Source organism: Cupressus sempervirens, chromosome 10, assembly GCF_028749045.1.
Source record: "Cupressus sempervirens isolate cs-2001-9-10 chromosome 10, ASM2874904v1, whole genome shotgun sequence".
In the NCBI taxonomy this organism is placed as follows: Eukaryota; Viridiplantae; Streptophyta; class Pinopsida; order Cupressales; family Cupressaceae; genus Cupressus; species Cupressus sempervirens.
Genome location: NC_143127.1, coordinates 285,317,614 through 285,331,650, shown reverse-complemented (window position 1 = coordinate 285,331,650; position 14,037 = coordinate 285,317,614). Strand labels below are relative to the sequence as shown.

At 34.3% G+C, this 14,037-nt stretch overlaps 1 pseudogene; it reads right to left on the bottom strand.

Annotated features, from left to right (window-relative positions):
• Window positions 1-477: 477 nt before the first annotated feature.
• LOC149533765 (AP-1 complex subunit mu-2-like) lies at window positions 478-5,878 on the bottom strand (annotated as a pseudogene).
• Between the last annotated feature and the right edge of the window lie 8,159 nt (window positions 5,879-14,037).

Genomic DNA, 14,037 nt, shown 5'->3' with positions numbered 1-14,037 from the left:
ACACTTTCTCTACCTGCATGAAATAATTGGAATATGTTATCTTTTAAGCAGTTGTTCAGATCATAATATGATATCACAATACATATATTTAGAGAAGGGGGAGAGAAGGTTATTGGTTGACCTCAATTCTGATGATCAGTGGCTGAAACAATCGACTGTAACTAATCTCTATATCCTCCCTCCCAGTGCTGAAGCAAAGTTCGTTCCAAAGATTTTTTTTTCCCCTTAGAGAGTAAATTAGTTGAGATCGAGAAACTATGGTTGAAAGCAATAAAAATATATAAAATAAAGAATGATGAACACAACAAAACCAAATTTTTGATGGGTTTTTAACAAGACACAACTATTAGGCAGATAGTCAAATAACATCCTTCTGCTTGATCCTTCATTTAGAAACTGAAAACAACTTAATACACCATCAGAATGATCAAATACCACATTCTCTCTTGTTTACAACATTTCTCAGTTATCACTAGTCTAGATCATTCTTAGTTCATATTCACCTGCCATTGTAATGTACCTCACCCATGGCAATGCTCGATATCCACTCTTTTCAATGATTTTCAGATACCTGACTTGTAGTAAAGAATTGCAACAAAAGAAAGTTGTTATAAAGTAGCAGCCTAAATCTAAATGAACAAAATGTAAATTCTCAACCATTTATTCAATGCATCAATTTACTTGTGGAGCTAAATATTTAAAAAGCATAATTATTTTCACTGAGGCCAATATAAATATAAGCAATGAGCTTGTTCTCATCAGAAATATAGAAGTGAACACACAGAAGGGTCCAACATTGTGATGAATTTTATGGAGTCAGTCCAAAATGACCTGAAATGACTCAAATTTCAGATAAGTTATAAATCATTGATGTGGTAATGAGCTAATGATACTCACAAAAGCAATAATCTACATTTGTAAACTAAAGTTAAGAAATGACCTGAATTCTTGATACAGTAAAATATGGTATCTCAAATTTGACACGAATAGGTGCCCACTTTTTTGGGGTTGCTTCTTCAGCAGTTATGCTAGAAAGGCTAAATTTAGCCCTCAATATGTATTCATGAATCAAAACCCACATAATAAGTCAATCAAGAAACTAAAACATCAAGGTCCAGAACCATGGTACTATTAACCATCTTTGAACAAGAAAACCAATGAAAGCTACAAGATACCTTTCCACCAAGAAATGATTTTATTTTCCAAAGCAAAGCATCCCTCTCTGGGGAGTATGCAGAAGTACCCATTGATGTGCGTACATGAGGTCTAGATGCATCAGCTGGTACTGGCAATTCAATTTCAACATTTGTTGTCGTACTGCAAAGTTAAAGAAAACCATTAGACAAATTAGAAAATACATAGAAATATCATTCATACTTAAACCATTCCCTGAAGCTAACATGTTAGAAAGATCTATCTTTAAACAAAAGATAAATTAGATCTAAAATAGGCATACATAAGCCAGAGAGATTGTAATGATCCCATCTTTTGGCCTTCACGTTCTTTTAGTAGTTGACCAAGTGTGTGTGCGTTAGCCTTGTTCTACATGGTCTCGAGGGCTATCGAAGGGTTTAATGGGATCCTGGAGTGTTTTGGCCTAGTCATTTCCAATTTGGGCCAAAACAAAGTTGATTTACTCAGTTTCAGGCATACTTACTATTTTTAGTAAGTTGGCAAGACACAGTGCAGGTCAATTTTGGTGATTGGATTCGATACTCCTCGGTGAGAGCTTTCCGATGAGCTATCACTCGCATTATTCGGAGTCTGATTGCTAATACATTTTAATGCCTGAAGTTTTATAAAAGTAACGTCTAATTTAATTGTAAAATATTAAAGTGTTACTTTAATATTTATTTTATGGTGATGTGTACCCAAGGGAGACATAAGGGGTATTTTAATATATGTTTTATATATTACACATCTTTTATCCCACATTGCCCATATGAGTTGAGCGAACCTTTGGGAATAGAATAAAAGGAAGCATTTGTGGCTTCATTAGATAGGTTGAATATGAGAAGAAATTGGTGTGTGAGTTGCAGCTTTGTTCTTGGCATTTGAGGATGTCTATCCTCTCTTGTAACATTCTAGATGTCATTCCCTTGGGGTTTGGCCTTTGGAATTCTTTCTTATTGACTTCATTATCAGGCAGTTTAGTTGCATTTCTGGCTACAGACAGATTTGATATTTTGCTCATATCTTCTTCACTACTTGTCCGACGCTTATGCCGCTTGGAGGAAATGGTATTATGAAGGTAGTGGACTGATTGGAGGACAAAGTATTGTAGCAGCAAGTTCGTAAGCATGGGCTGGAGTATTATGACAATATTGCTGAAGTAATTAAGTTATAAGGGGTTTTAAGAAGTTGAATGCAAATTGTTTGACATAATTCCTTTCAGCAATTTGGTTTAGTTAGTTGGGACATCCAAGGGTGTCCATTACAGTGGTATCAGAGCTATAAGTCTTGCCATCCTATGGAGATCATATTGATAGTAGGATAAAGATGTATATTAGTCCAGATCAAGATGTGATGTTCAGACAGTTATTGGGTACATTAGAGAAGAGGCAACGTATGCAACAGGAGCAGAATAGGCAAATGGATATGATGTTGCAGCTTATGGCTAGACAGATGGGCATCAACATTGATGATTTGTATGTTTCTCCAGAGTAGAAGGTAGTCGATTTCTCAGGTGGGATCGAGACACGTATAGAGCCAGCCAGCTATGATGTTGGTGATGTGGGCATTTCGGCAGAGTCAGTAGAGACATACGTGCAAAGTCAGGAGACCACATATGAAGCCTTGTCAGGGGATGATGATGTAGCAATAGTGGAATTAGGAGAATGCGAGGTTACTATCATATCAGCAGCCACTTCTATGTTAGTTGAAGCATCCAATGAGGAGTTTAATGTTAATGTTGTTCCTATGTCCATATATTTCGATGCGGCAACACCTATTGTTGATACAGTTAGCATGAGTAATTAAGTTATAAGGGGTTTTAAGAAGTTGAATGCAAACTGTTTGACATAATTCCTTTCAGCAATTTGGTTTAGTTTTTTGGGACATCCAAGGGTGTCCATTATAGAGATAATTTGAAACCTGCGATCTTTGTATTGGCTGCATGCTCTCACCAAATATTCTACCTGGCTTCTTGAATGCTTTTCTACTTGAGATTCAACCCATATCAATGGCTTTACCTGCAAAGTAATAAAAACATATGATATGAAACCTACTTTAGAAGGATATCCTTCATAACAGAACTTCAAAGATTTGACAACAACTACATTCTCTTGAATATATGAACAATCAAAGATTTGACAACAACTGCATTCTCTTGAATATATAAACAAACCTATGTGCTAAGTCTATAGTTCATAAGATCAAAAGTCCCATCATGAGGTATGAAGGATATAGTTCTATCATTTTCAAAATGAACAAGATGAATGCACCTGACAGAAGAAATAGAAATTAACATATGCCTTTTCAAGGGGAAAAAAGACCAAGTACAACATCAAAGGAATTTGCAAGCACTTTAATATAAGATAAAATTGATAGTTTAAGGAATTGAATAAGAAAATGAGCTTGATTGCATACTGATGAAACTTGATGTCATCCAAATCAATTGCTTTACCCTTTGACACTTTGCCTTGAGTTCTGGTAGCACCCTGTCATTGAGTCCAAGTTTGCATTCTGGCATTCTGCTGAAAAAAAGTGAATCAAAATACACTTGTCATTAACAACTAGCTATGTAACATTTCAGCAGTCATGCTAAAAGTACATTATAAATAAATAAAAATTAGAAATAGCCACATTTTGCATAAAACAAGCTAAATTAACCATGAAACACAATCAATAATTCAATGCCAAATATTAAATCAAAAGTTATAAAGTTTTAATACTTATGGCATATGTATTAAACAAAGAAATCATTAGTGGTCAAACTACTTCCAACACTCAATAATTATATAAAATGTCTAAAGATATATACATATCAGTATTTTATTCTTTTTTTGTAATTTTTCATACTTTTTTATTTCCAAGATCGGCTGTGGGGATCTAGCTTCAACCTTGATATGGCAAGGCCATGGGTGTCCTGACCAAATTATTCTAGATACATCTATTACAGACCCGAGGAAAGTCAACAAACTGTATGAATTGGACCTGGTCTAGGTATGGAACCCATTGCAGCATAATCTAAACTTCAACATTTGGTCATTATAATTTGACTTTTAATTTGTCGCTCTAAACTCTCCAAGAAATTGGACTCTGTTCAATCATCCACCACAGTTCATTATTCTTCTATATTTGTTTTATTCTTGCTGAAGCATGTAATCTGTTGAAATGCAAGTATCCAGCAACGAAGTTGGTTGTCTCATGACCAAAAAATTGTTATTTATTAAATCTTAACAATGAATATGAACATAATATTTGTACTTATAAAAGTTGGACAATTTGTAGATTCTTTGTCTAATGGTAATTCATAATTCTACCACATAAAAATAAACACAAGATGTTTATTATCTGAACTCTCATGCACCAATCCCATTCTCGTAATATATGTCTATTTGTTTAGTTGTGTATAAGCATACATGGGCCTTTCAGCTTAGAAAATGGGGTTTGTCCTATTTCAAGGCGTTCCACAAGTAGGGTACATATTTAAGAAAATAGGTGTGCAATAACATTATAATGTTCTCCATGAACCTAGTTGGAGTTTATAGTGTTTCAACTTAGCAGAGATTATGGGAAATAGTTCCATGTTTCCTCTCTGTAGTCTATTAGTTTTATTTCTAAAAGAACTCAATAATAAGATTATACATGGGGTAGGAAAAAACTACCTCAAGTACGCTCTCATCTTCAGCGCTCCAACCACATCATATCACACTATTTTCCCATTGCTACTCACAAGAATATTTACACTTTCTACTACATCCAAAAAGACCTTTAATAAAAAATTAAAAGCAAAAAATTAGTTAAATATCAATTGCCATATTCAAGAAAAGCACAAAGTTAAATCTGGATTAGCCTTCAACCCCATTTTTTTTGTATTGTATTCCTTCACTTCGCTAGGAAACTGCATTTGTAACAGCCATTGGAGGTCATTGAGTGACTTCCATCCTATAATCATCCATTTTGATGAATTCACTAAGAATCTTTACCTCTGTATATTGAGGGTACCCAAAATCCATTATTTCATCTAGTAGTTCATACTACACAATGGGAAATAAAAGTGGTGAAATGATATACACATATTTTAAATTTTCAGTTCGTGATAAAATATTCTCAAATAGTTCATAACAAGGAATTTTGAACCCTCAACCCTCTGTGGCTCAGATTAAAAATAGATGTGTACACTCACAACAACGACAAAATTGTCTCTCAAAGACTCTTCTTCTAGCTCTTAAAAATAGTGGTTGAATACCTGCAGAAATAACACACATGACAATCCAAAACTGAACCTAAAGTTAAGATGTGAATTAGTTATTGCAACACACTAATCATAGAAAAAAACAAATAGGAACATTAACAACTCTTGATTACTATAATAACACCTAAATATGCATGCAATAGCTACAAATAAAAGAATAATATGCATACACTAGAATCCTTGGCTCTATAGGTTCAGTAAGTTCCCTAAATGTAGTGTTCCATTTAATAATTGAAAATAGAGCCTCGGACAAGAAATAAATTGTGAATGAGAAGTGTAGATTGTTGAACTTACATCCACAACTTGATGTAAAAATAATAGTAAGCTAGTTGCATTAGAGTTCTGTCTTGATGCTGCCATAAGGTAGATATTGTTATGGTGAATGAACATGTAAGTCACCCCATTGTCATAGAGTATTGGATTTTGTAACGTGGGATCACCTTGTCCATGTAATTCCATCAAAAAACTTTTCAAAACACATATGTTGAAACAATCCTCACACATGGCCAATTCAGCCTTATAAGAGACAAGATATAAGAGAGGGAGGTACATTTTAATGAATATATTCATACGAGACAATGTAATTTATGTGACATTGGCCACCTAAAAATCTTTAACTTTTAAGTAATTTGCATACCTCTTTTTAAATATTCCATATCTGAGAAGCTTCTTTATACAACATTGCAATTTTTAACTTCATGATACACATAGCACAAATGAGTCAATAGAAACTATAGTTTCTTGTGTTCTTTCCACATTTTTAAAAGAGTTCTTATCGATAGATCCATGTAAGAATTTATTCCTCTAAAAATGGTTTTATTACTAGTTTTAAAGAAAGTGGACACAAACTAACTAAAGAATCTTCAAATCGATGACTGGAAGTTACATTGATGCAGAGCCTTCTAATATCCCCTTAAGGAACCCTATTCAACTCAAGGATTCAACAACGTCTTGGAATCCACTCAAGGAACTAGAGTTCAACTCAAGGATCAATAAGAAGTCCCTGACTTAGTAGATCTCTTCCACACACCATACAAATGAATTCACTTCCTACCTTGTTACCACAATCTCTTATTGTATTAATTTCCTTCTAGGTCACCTAGTGTACCTAGCACCTCCATCATACCAAAATCCAACTCCGGCATTTCTCACTGACCCTAACACATTAGACCATCTTATCATGGCCTATCTACCATGCTTCAACTCTTCACCAGCTTCCAACAACCCGTCTTTCACCATTTCCTACTTTAGCCCTTCTAGGCCTGTCTAGTAGCCCTGTCCTGTAGCAAATTGCACTTTTCTCTCTAACTCCCCAAACAACCTAGTGACTTAGTCACCTTTTCAAATACCCTTTATGGTTTTCTTCAAACCTTGAAAATATTAGTTTATCAACCTGTGACTATTGCACCTTTCTATGGCTATCACTACAACAATTAGGCCTAATTAGCCCTTGTCTAACAAAGCAACTATGGTTTGCACACACACCCAACTCTCCAAACCTTGAAACAATCTTAATTCATCTAATAAATGATAGGATTCCACAATTTTTTTGACCCTCCATGCATTTCTAGACACCTTTTCATCAAACCCTCCCTTTAAGGGTTTCTAGCCCAGGGCTTCCTAGAAAAGACCCTAAATCAACTCATAAAACCTTTCTATTGGCTCAAAAACCTTTAGACATACTCCCTAAAAAATTTTCAACACGCATTTATCCATTCCAACCTCCATTTGCTCATATTCACCATGTGGTAACTTGCAAATGCACCTTCATTGTTTGGTACAACAGTCACCCTGTTGTTCTTTTCTTTGTTCACTGTCACCTGCATCTTCCTACATTAAAATCATAAAAACAACATATTCATACACTTAAGTGCCTCTCCTACAAGTTATAGTCCATTCACAAAATGTGGGAGAGGCTTGTCTCCATTAATGACTACAAAACTATGACAATCAGTCACGTTCCCTATGACAACAGAGATTTCAAAGATAGTTTTTTTTTTTAAAATAACTTACAAAGTCCTTGCCAAGAGTTAACAAATCATGAAAATCTTTTCAAGGAGAAAAAAAAATAAATCTTGAATATAAAGAACTTTATTGGATTACCAAGTCGAATCTTGCAATTAGGAAACGATCACTGTGACAGTGAATAGCAGATTTCTTTGATTTATTTATTTTCTTGTTACATACACCTCTCTTCAAATTTTTCCCTTGTGTCTTATAAAGACATTTCTTTTCTAAATTTTTTCCCATCTAAATAACTCATAAAACTGAACTAAAGCCCCCTTGGATGCCAACTACTCTTCTAACTATCTTATGATAGCAAATAGACAGTTTTTATAACTTTTTTAACATCATTACCTTTGATTATCTTTTGTGACCTTTTCTTGGCTAAAGACTTATGAAAACTATAATTTCATTCCTAAATGACTCTAAAAGACCTTTTAAAACACTCTTCACACACCTATAACCTTAACTAACCCCATTCAAGCCTAAGTTGGCTTATGTTACCAATGTTGGCAATTTTACAAGATCTTGCACTTCGAGTGCATTTTACATCATTTAGGGGCTTTAAAACCTATTACATCATGTAAACACTACCATCCACCCATAACTCTTCTTAGGACACCCTAGGACTTCAAATGACCCCTTACATCATATTGACTCCCTATTTGTGCCAATTTTCCTATTCTTGGCAATACCTTACATTTTGTCAACTTTGTGAAATTTATTACATTTAATGGCTTTAATAGCCCTGATTCATCATCAAATAACTCAATAGGTCTCCATTAGGCATTTATTTCCCTTGTACCTTCATTATCTCCTACATAGCTCCTGGTGTACCCTATAGGTTCATTTTTTCTTGGGTGCCCTTACACCATACATGGATTCAAATGAAGGATCAGTAAAATATGGACAGGAAATTGACAAGTATTAACAGTGATACCTCCTTTATTGCTTAGTAATATCAAAAGTGAGGTTCACCACTAAGTATGTTGGTTAAGTGGTGGTGGTGATGGTGTAAGGGCCAACAAGGTTCAAACAGCCACTGGGCCATCGTCATTGTAGGCTTGTGCCAATTTGCTCTCGGGGTTGAGCCTTAACTTTGTTAATTGTGGATGAGGTCCTCGATTTGTGGCCTCACCAATCAATAGCTCCAAGTCAAAAGCATTTTGCTTGGGGCTGGAGTGTGTGTTGTGTTGTGTTAGCATCACTAATATGATCAAATCCTAATTCCCTTTTCTTAAAATAACCTCTTCCAAGTAGTGGCATATTCAGATAACACAGTCCCAAGAAAATGTTGATCAAGGGTTTCCCTAGTTAATTATGATAATCATATCATTGGTGATAACATAGTCCCAAGACAGTGTTGAGATCCAAGGATGCAATAAAAAAGCTACAGGTTTAGAACTTCATGACAGTTCAAAGCATGAGGCTTAGATGCATAGGACAACAGTCTAAACATAGGACAAAATAGAGAAATATTTAGTATCTTATTGAGCTTCACTTTGTTTTGAGAATAGTTTAATATTCTCTACTAAACAGGGCCAACCACGTGAAGGTGGAAGCTCATTTGGCCCCACCCCCCTCCCCCTAACATCACTCTACATTCCCCGTTAACATCTAAAATTCATTCATTCTTTCAACCATTAATAAAATGTAACATTCAATCAATATCACATGATAACATTCATTAACACATTAGATTCGTAAACATGCAACATTCATCAATATTTTGCATTAACACATAATTCATGAACATTCATTAGCACATAATTAAATTCATTGAGACATAAAATTCAGTCATTATCAATTAAGGTATGTAGATGAAAATCATTTCTTTTTTATCTTTCTATTTCTTTTTTCTATGTAAGCTTGAAGAGGAGCATCAGTGTCATCATCAATTCCCCCCTCATCAATTGTTCTTTTCTTTGTTCTTGATGATCTCAAATTTCTAAGTTGTTGCGAAGGGGGGTCCTCTGCAATAAAAAATAAAAGAGTTAAATTAAAAATAATTTATTATAATTGTTACAAGTATTTAATTATTTTAAATAACATAACTGTGGCACTCTTTACCTGATCTGACCACATCATTTTGTCTGGACTCAACATCAACACACTCATGAACATCAACCCCTCGATCCTCTATAGCTGCTATACAAAATGTTAGGTTAATCCAAACACCAATTGCAATTACATATAAAAAAAATTAATAGCAAATGTATACCTCCACCACTGGGATGCACATCATGCGAACCTTCAACATTCACAGATTGTGTAGAAGGATTGTCAGGCTGCATTCCAACATCCTATGCATTGTTATCATTGCTTGCTTAAAAAAAATATACTTACTTTATATTGGAACTTAACATCAAATAGACTAATTGGTAAAGTATTCAATTTGAAATAAATTTCATTTAGCTTATTTACCTATGGCTTAGATGCATCATTATTAGAACCTTCCACATTGATTTTGGCCCGTTGTTGTTTAGCTACAGCTCTATAGCCTTATTGGAAGCCAATTCTCTTATCCTCTTCTGTGAGGCATCTCTTGAACTCTGAGCCCTGCATTTTTGCATGGTATGGTGAATTTACTTGCATTGTTTCATCAACCAATGAAGGGTAGTTAAAATATCAAAAGGAAATACAAAAGTTTCAAAAGTTGAGGATCAGGAGCATAGACAAGCTAGTCTATCCTAGCATTTTCCATCACAATATATAAAAAATTTGATACAATTTTTCATTTTCTAATACTTATAACTTGTGCTTGAAGTTCCAAAAAAACACTAGAGCCAAGCTTGTGTGTCCCATGCTTTTCTAATGTTGCCTTTGTTGGCTTTGATGTGTCGGGCAATCTATGAAAAGTTTGAAATATGTTAGATAGTATAAATATAAAGGTTAATTAGTACATAATTACATTCTCAATAGTATCACATACCTTGGTGTACTCTTTACTGGTGTAATTGAATTTTTCTTGTCAGCTTTATACTTTCCATCCAAAATCAGAGCCTGCCACTTAGTCTCAGGAACATAGGGCGGATGCTCGTACCTAGGGTTATCCTGTAAATTTTTTCTGTACTGGTCCCTAATATACTTCAAACATAAACCAGCTTTTTCAAGGAGCTTGTTTCTCTCGAATGCATGAGGTCTAAAGAGTTGGGTCATGCTCTCTATAAGATCATCCTTCAACTTTTTGTCTTGGTTATTCCACCTTTTAAGTAAAAAAAAACATGTTAGACTCATAAATGAAGTGAAGCTACCTTTAATACAGTTCAAGAAATGGATGAAAAGGAAAACTATTCTAGCAATGATATGAAATCAAAATAGTGGTTTGGGGTTTTAGTTAGGATATTATGTTCCACCAGGTACGCACAGTGGGCCCGAATATTTGCAAACACTCATCACCAAGTTTTTTCCAAAAAACATCATTCCCTACAAAGCAATCATGGGATCATTAGTCGATGAAGAGTGATCAAAAACTAAATTACTATTATATCACTATAGAATAATAACTTTAAAGTACCTAGAACTTTGGCTACTTTTAATGGAATTCCTTCATCGTCGCTGATGATCAATATGACATCCTTCACCATTCCCATACTAGGAACATAGGAACATCCAAGAAATGATGATGCAGCTCCTATTGCAAAAAATTTCATAAGTTTCATAAGTCTTTGTCATGAAGTATAAACACATAACAAAAGAGAGAAAAAGAGGGATTTGTGTACCAGTAGATGGTGCAACAGTCAATGCCTATAAGTTGCATGTTATCAACTCAGTAGTCGAAAAGAGATTTGTGGTTGTCCTGGATGGAGGCAACATTGTCATAGGATCTAAAGCTAAAGAATAAAATTGTTAGAGCATGCATAAATATAGAACGTGTAGACTAGCACAGACAAGATTGTTAGAGCATTGAAAAAAGGACTTTTTGAGCATGTATTGTCAATGATTATGATAATTCCTATATATATTTAGTGGAAAACACAAGTGGGGAATGGAACATGAGATCTACCTAAACCACCTATAGCACCCTCATCATGGGAATGGGGCTCAAAAATCACGCAAAAAACTCTATAAATATAACGCATCCATATTTTAATTAATGCCATAAAAGAGCATAACATAAAAACCATTATTGAACTCTTGTTATAATTAAAAAATTTATTAATACTTACTTTTAAGGTTTCAGAGGTGTGCAACAATTTAGATGCCCTATCTTTTATTTCCTGAGTAGTAGGCTTAATGGTTGCCAAATGTATAACTTCTTTGCCAATTTTCTTTAGCAACTTTTTAATTGAACCAATCGGGCCATCAGTCTCTGCTAAATCAATATAAAAAGGGTCCTCCTCAGGGGCAAGCTGCTAAGGGACTATAGGTTCCTTTCCCTCCCTCCGACCACTAGCCCTTTGTGACAACAATAGTATTAGTATTATCAAAATTACTCCAAAACAATGAAGAAAACAACATTAAAAAAATAACATTTTTCTTCTATCTAGTTTGCACAATTAAAATGAGTTTTACCTACTCATGTGTAGATGAGCCAAGAACATCACCAGCATCCCCTTCGGGCGGTTGCTCCATATTGTGCCCCTATGTCAAAGATCAAGTATAAAAATGTTAGCCAAAAATTTATTGACTAAATGGTATGTTGGAGTCATTGATTAGAAGTTGGTTTAATAGTATGTACCACCCCCATGATAGTAGCCTCGTTTGTATCTATGCGGTTCAAATTGTAATCAATAAGAAGCTCTTCCTCTACACGTATTGATTTTATCGCACAAATGAATACACGATTTTTCCTCGCGTGCCTCAAATATGCAATTGGGTTGCTTTATAGTTGACCCAGGTCATGTACTATTTATAAAACCCACAATATTCCCTATTTCTTTTGGCCTTCCATCAATATATATAGAAACACTTTTAATTTGATTATTGTCTTGTTGTTGTATATAATTTGCCGAGAGGGCATACCTACACATACTTATACTTATACACATAATAAGGAGTATTGACTTATACCTGTCGATCCATGAGACTATGCGGGATGCTTCGTGAAGGGCTAAGCACTTATATTATGTTTTTCCTATGAATTTTATTCTAGGTACAACTCCCTTTTATAGATATTTAATGAATTCCCTTTTCTAAAATAAACACTTACAAATGCATTTGACCTGAAAGAAAATAAGGCTCAATACATTCACACATCAATATGTGTTTTAAATAGTTTTATTTAATTAATTTAGATTAATAGTTAATTTAGATTAGCAGTATTCTATTTCTAGTTGAAACTTGTAGCTTTTAAATAGATAATGAATAAACTATGTAACCATATAAGATAAATATATTTCAATTAAAAAATGAATATTAAATAGATTAAGGATTGATGGCATACCTCTAAATTTCATCATTATCATCCTTGTCATCATCATCATCATCATCCTCCTCCTCCTCCTCCTCCTCCTCCTCCTCATCATCATCATCATCATTCCCATCATCATCATCATCATCGTCATCGTCATCATCAACATCATCATCGTCAACAAAAACATCATCTTCATCATCATCATTAGTAGTAGCATCTACATCATCTTCTACTAGTTCTTCGGTATCTTCTTCCATCGCATTATACTTTACTGGCCTTCCTTTTGGTTCATGTCTAACAACAAATTACCAACCCAGTTTATGTGGAACCTCTGAGTAAAATACCTTCTCACATTGGCTTGGAAGAACATAGGGCTCATCCTCAACTGGCTCAAATGACCTTGTATTAACCATTGTAAATCCATTATCATGTTCAATAACAGTTCTATCATGATCATTTGGATTAAGTCATAGCCTGTACCATTTGACAACGAAGAGTACTAATTTGAAGGAACTAAAGTCACACTCAAGTATATCATCCAAATGCCATAGTATCAATTTTTAGACTCTCAAGGATGTAAGTCATTTCTAGATGAAATATTAGTCACTTGAAAGATTGTAGTTATTCCTGAATCACAAGTTTTCTTCGTGTCATGCAACACTTTGACCCAAAATTTTTGACCATTATAGAACATAGCCTTATGGTGTTTAACCTGCAATAATATGTGAAACATGTCAAAATTATTGTATCATGAGTTGATAAACATACGGGTGATTAATAAATTTGTACGTACCTAGAAATCTCTTAAACCACCTACTAAATCTATTTTCCTTTGCATAACATTGGAATCTCCATTAGGATGAGCTTCTTTAACCAATGAAGATACACCTTCCCATGTTAATGTCCGACCAAAATGTTGACATTGTTCAATCCATACTATTATCCAATCAAGATTGTTTGCAATATACAAATGTAGTGCATCCCACTCTCGAGCACCTATACAAAAAAAAATAGGCAACCTACAACCAATTTATTTTGAAGATTAAGAAATAATTTATTACAATAACATCTTATAATTTATTATCTCTCACTTTCCTCAATGTACCTTTCCCCATAAAGTACTCCCCTTCTAATTTTTTAAAAGGCTTGAGATCCCAAATGCGATCTACACAGATATTTGATGCAAACTTAGGAAGATATTCAGTAATGTACACCATATTCTGGTATACCATGTATTCCTCTACCATAAAAACCTCAA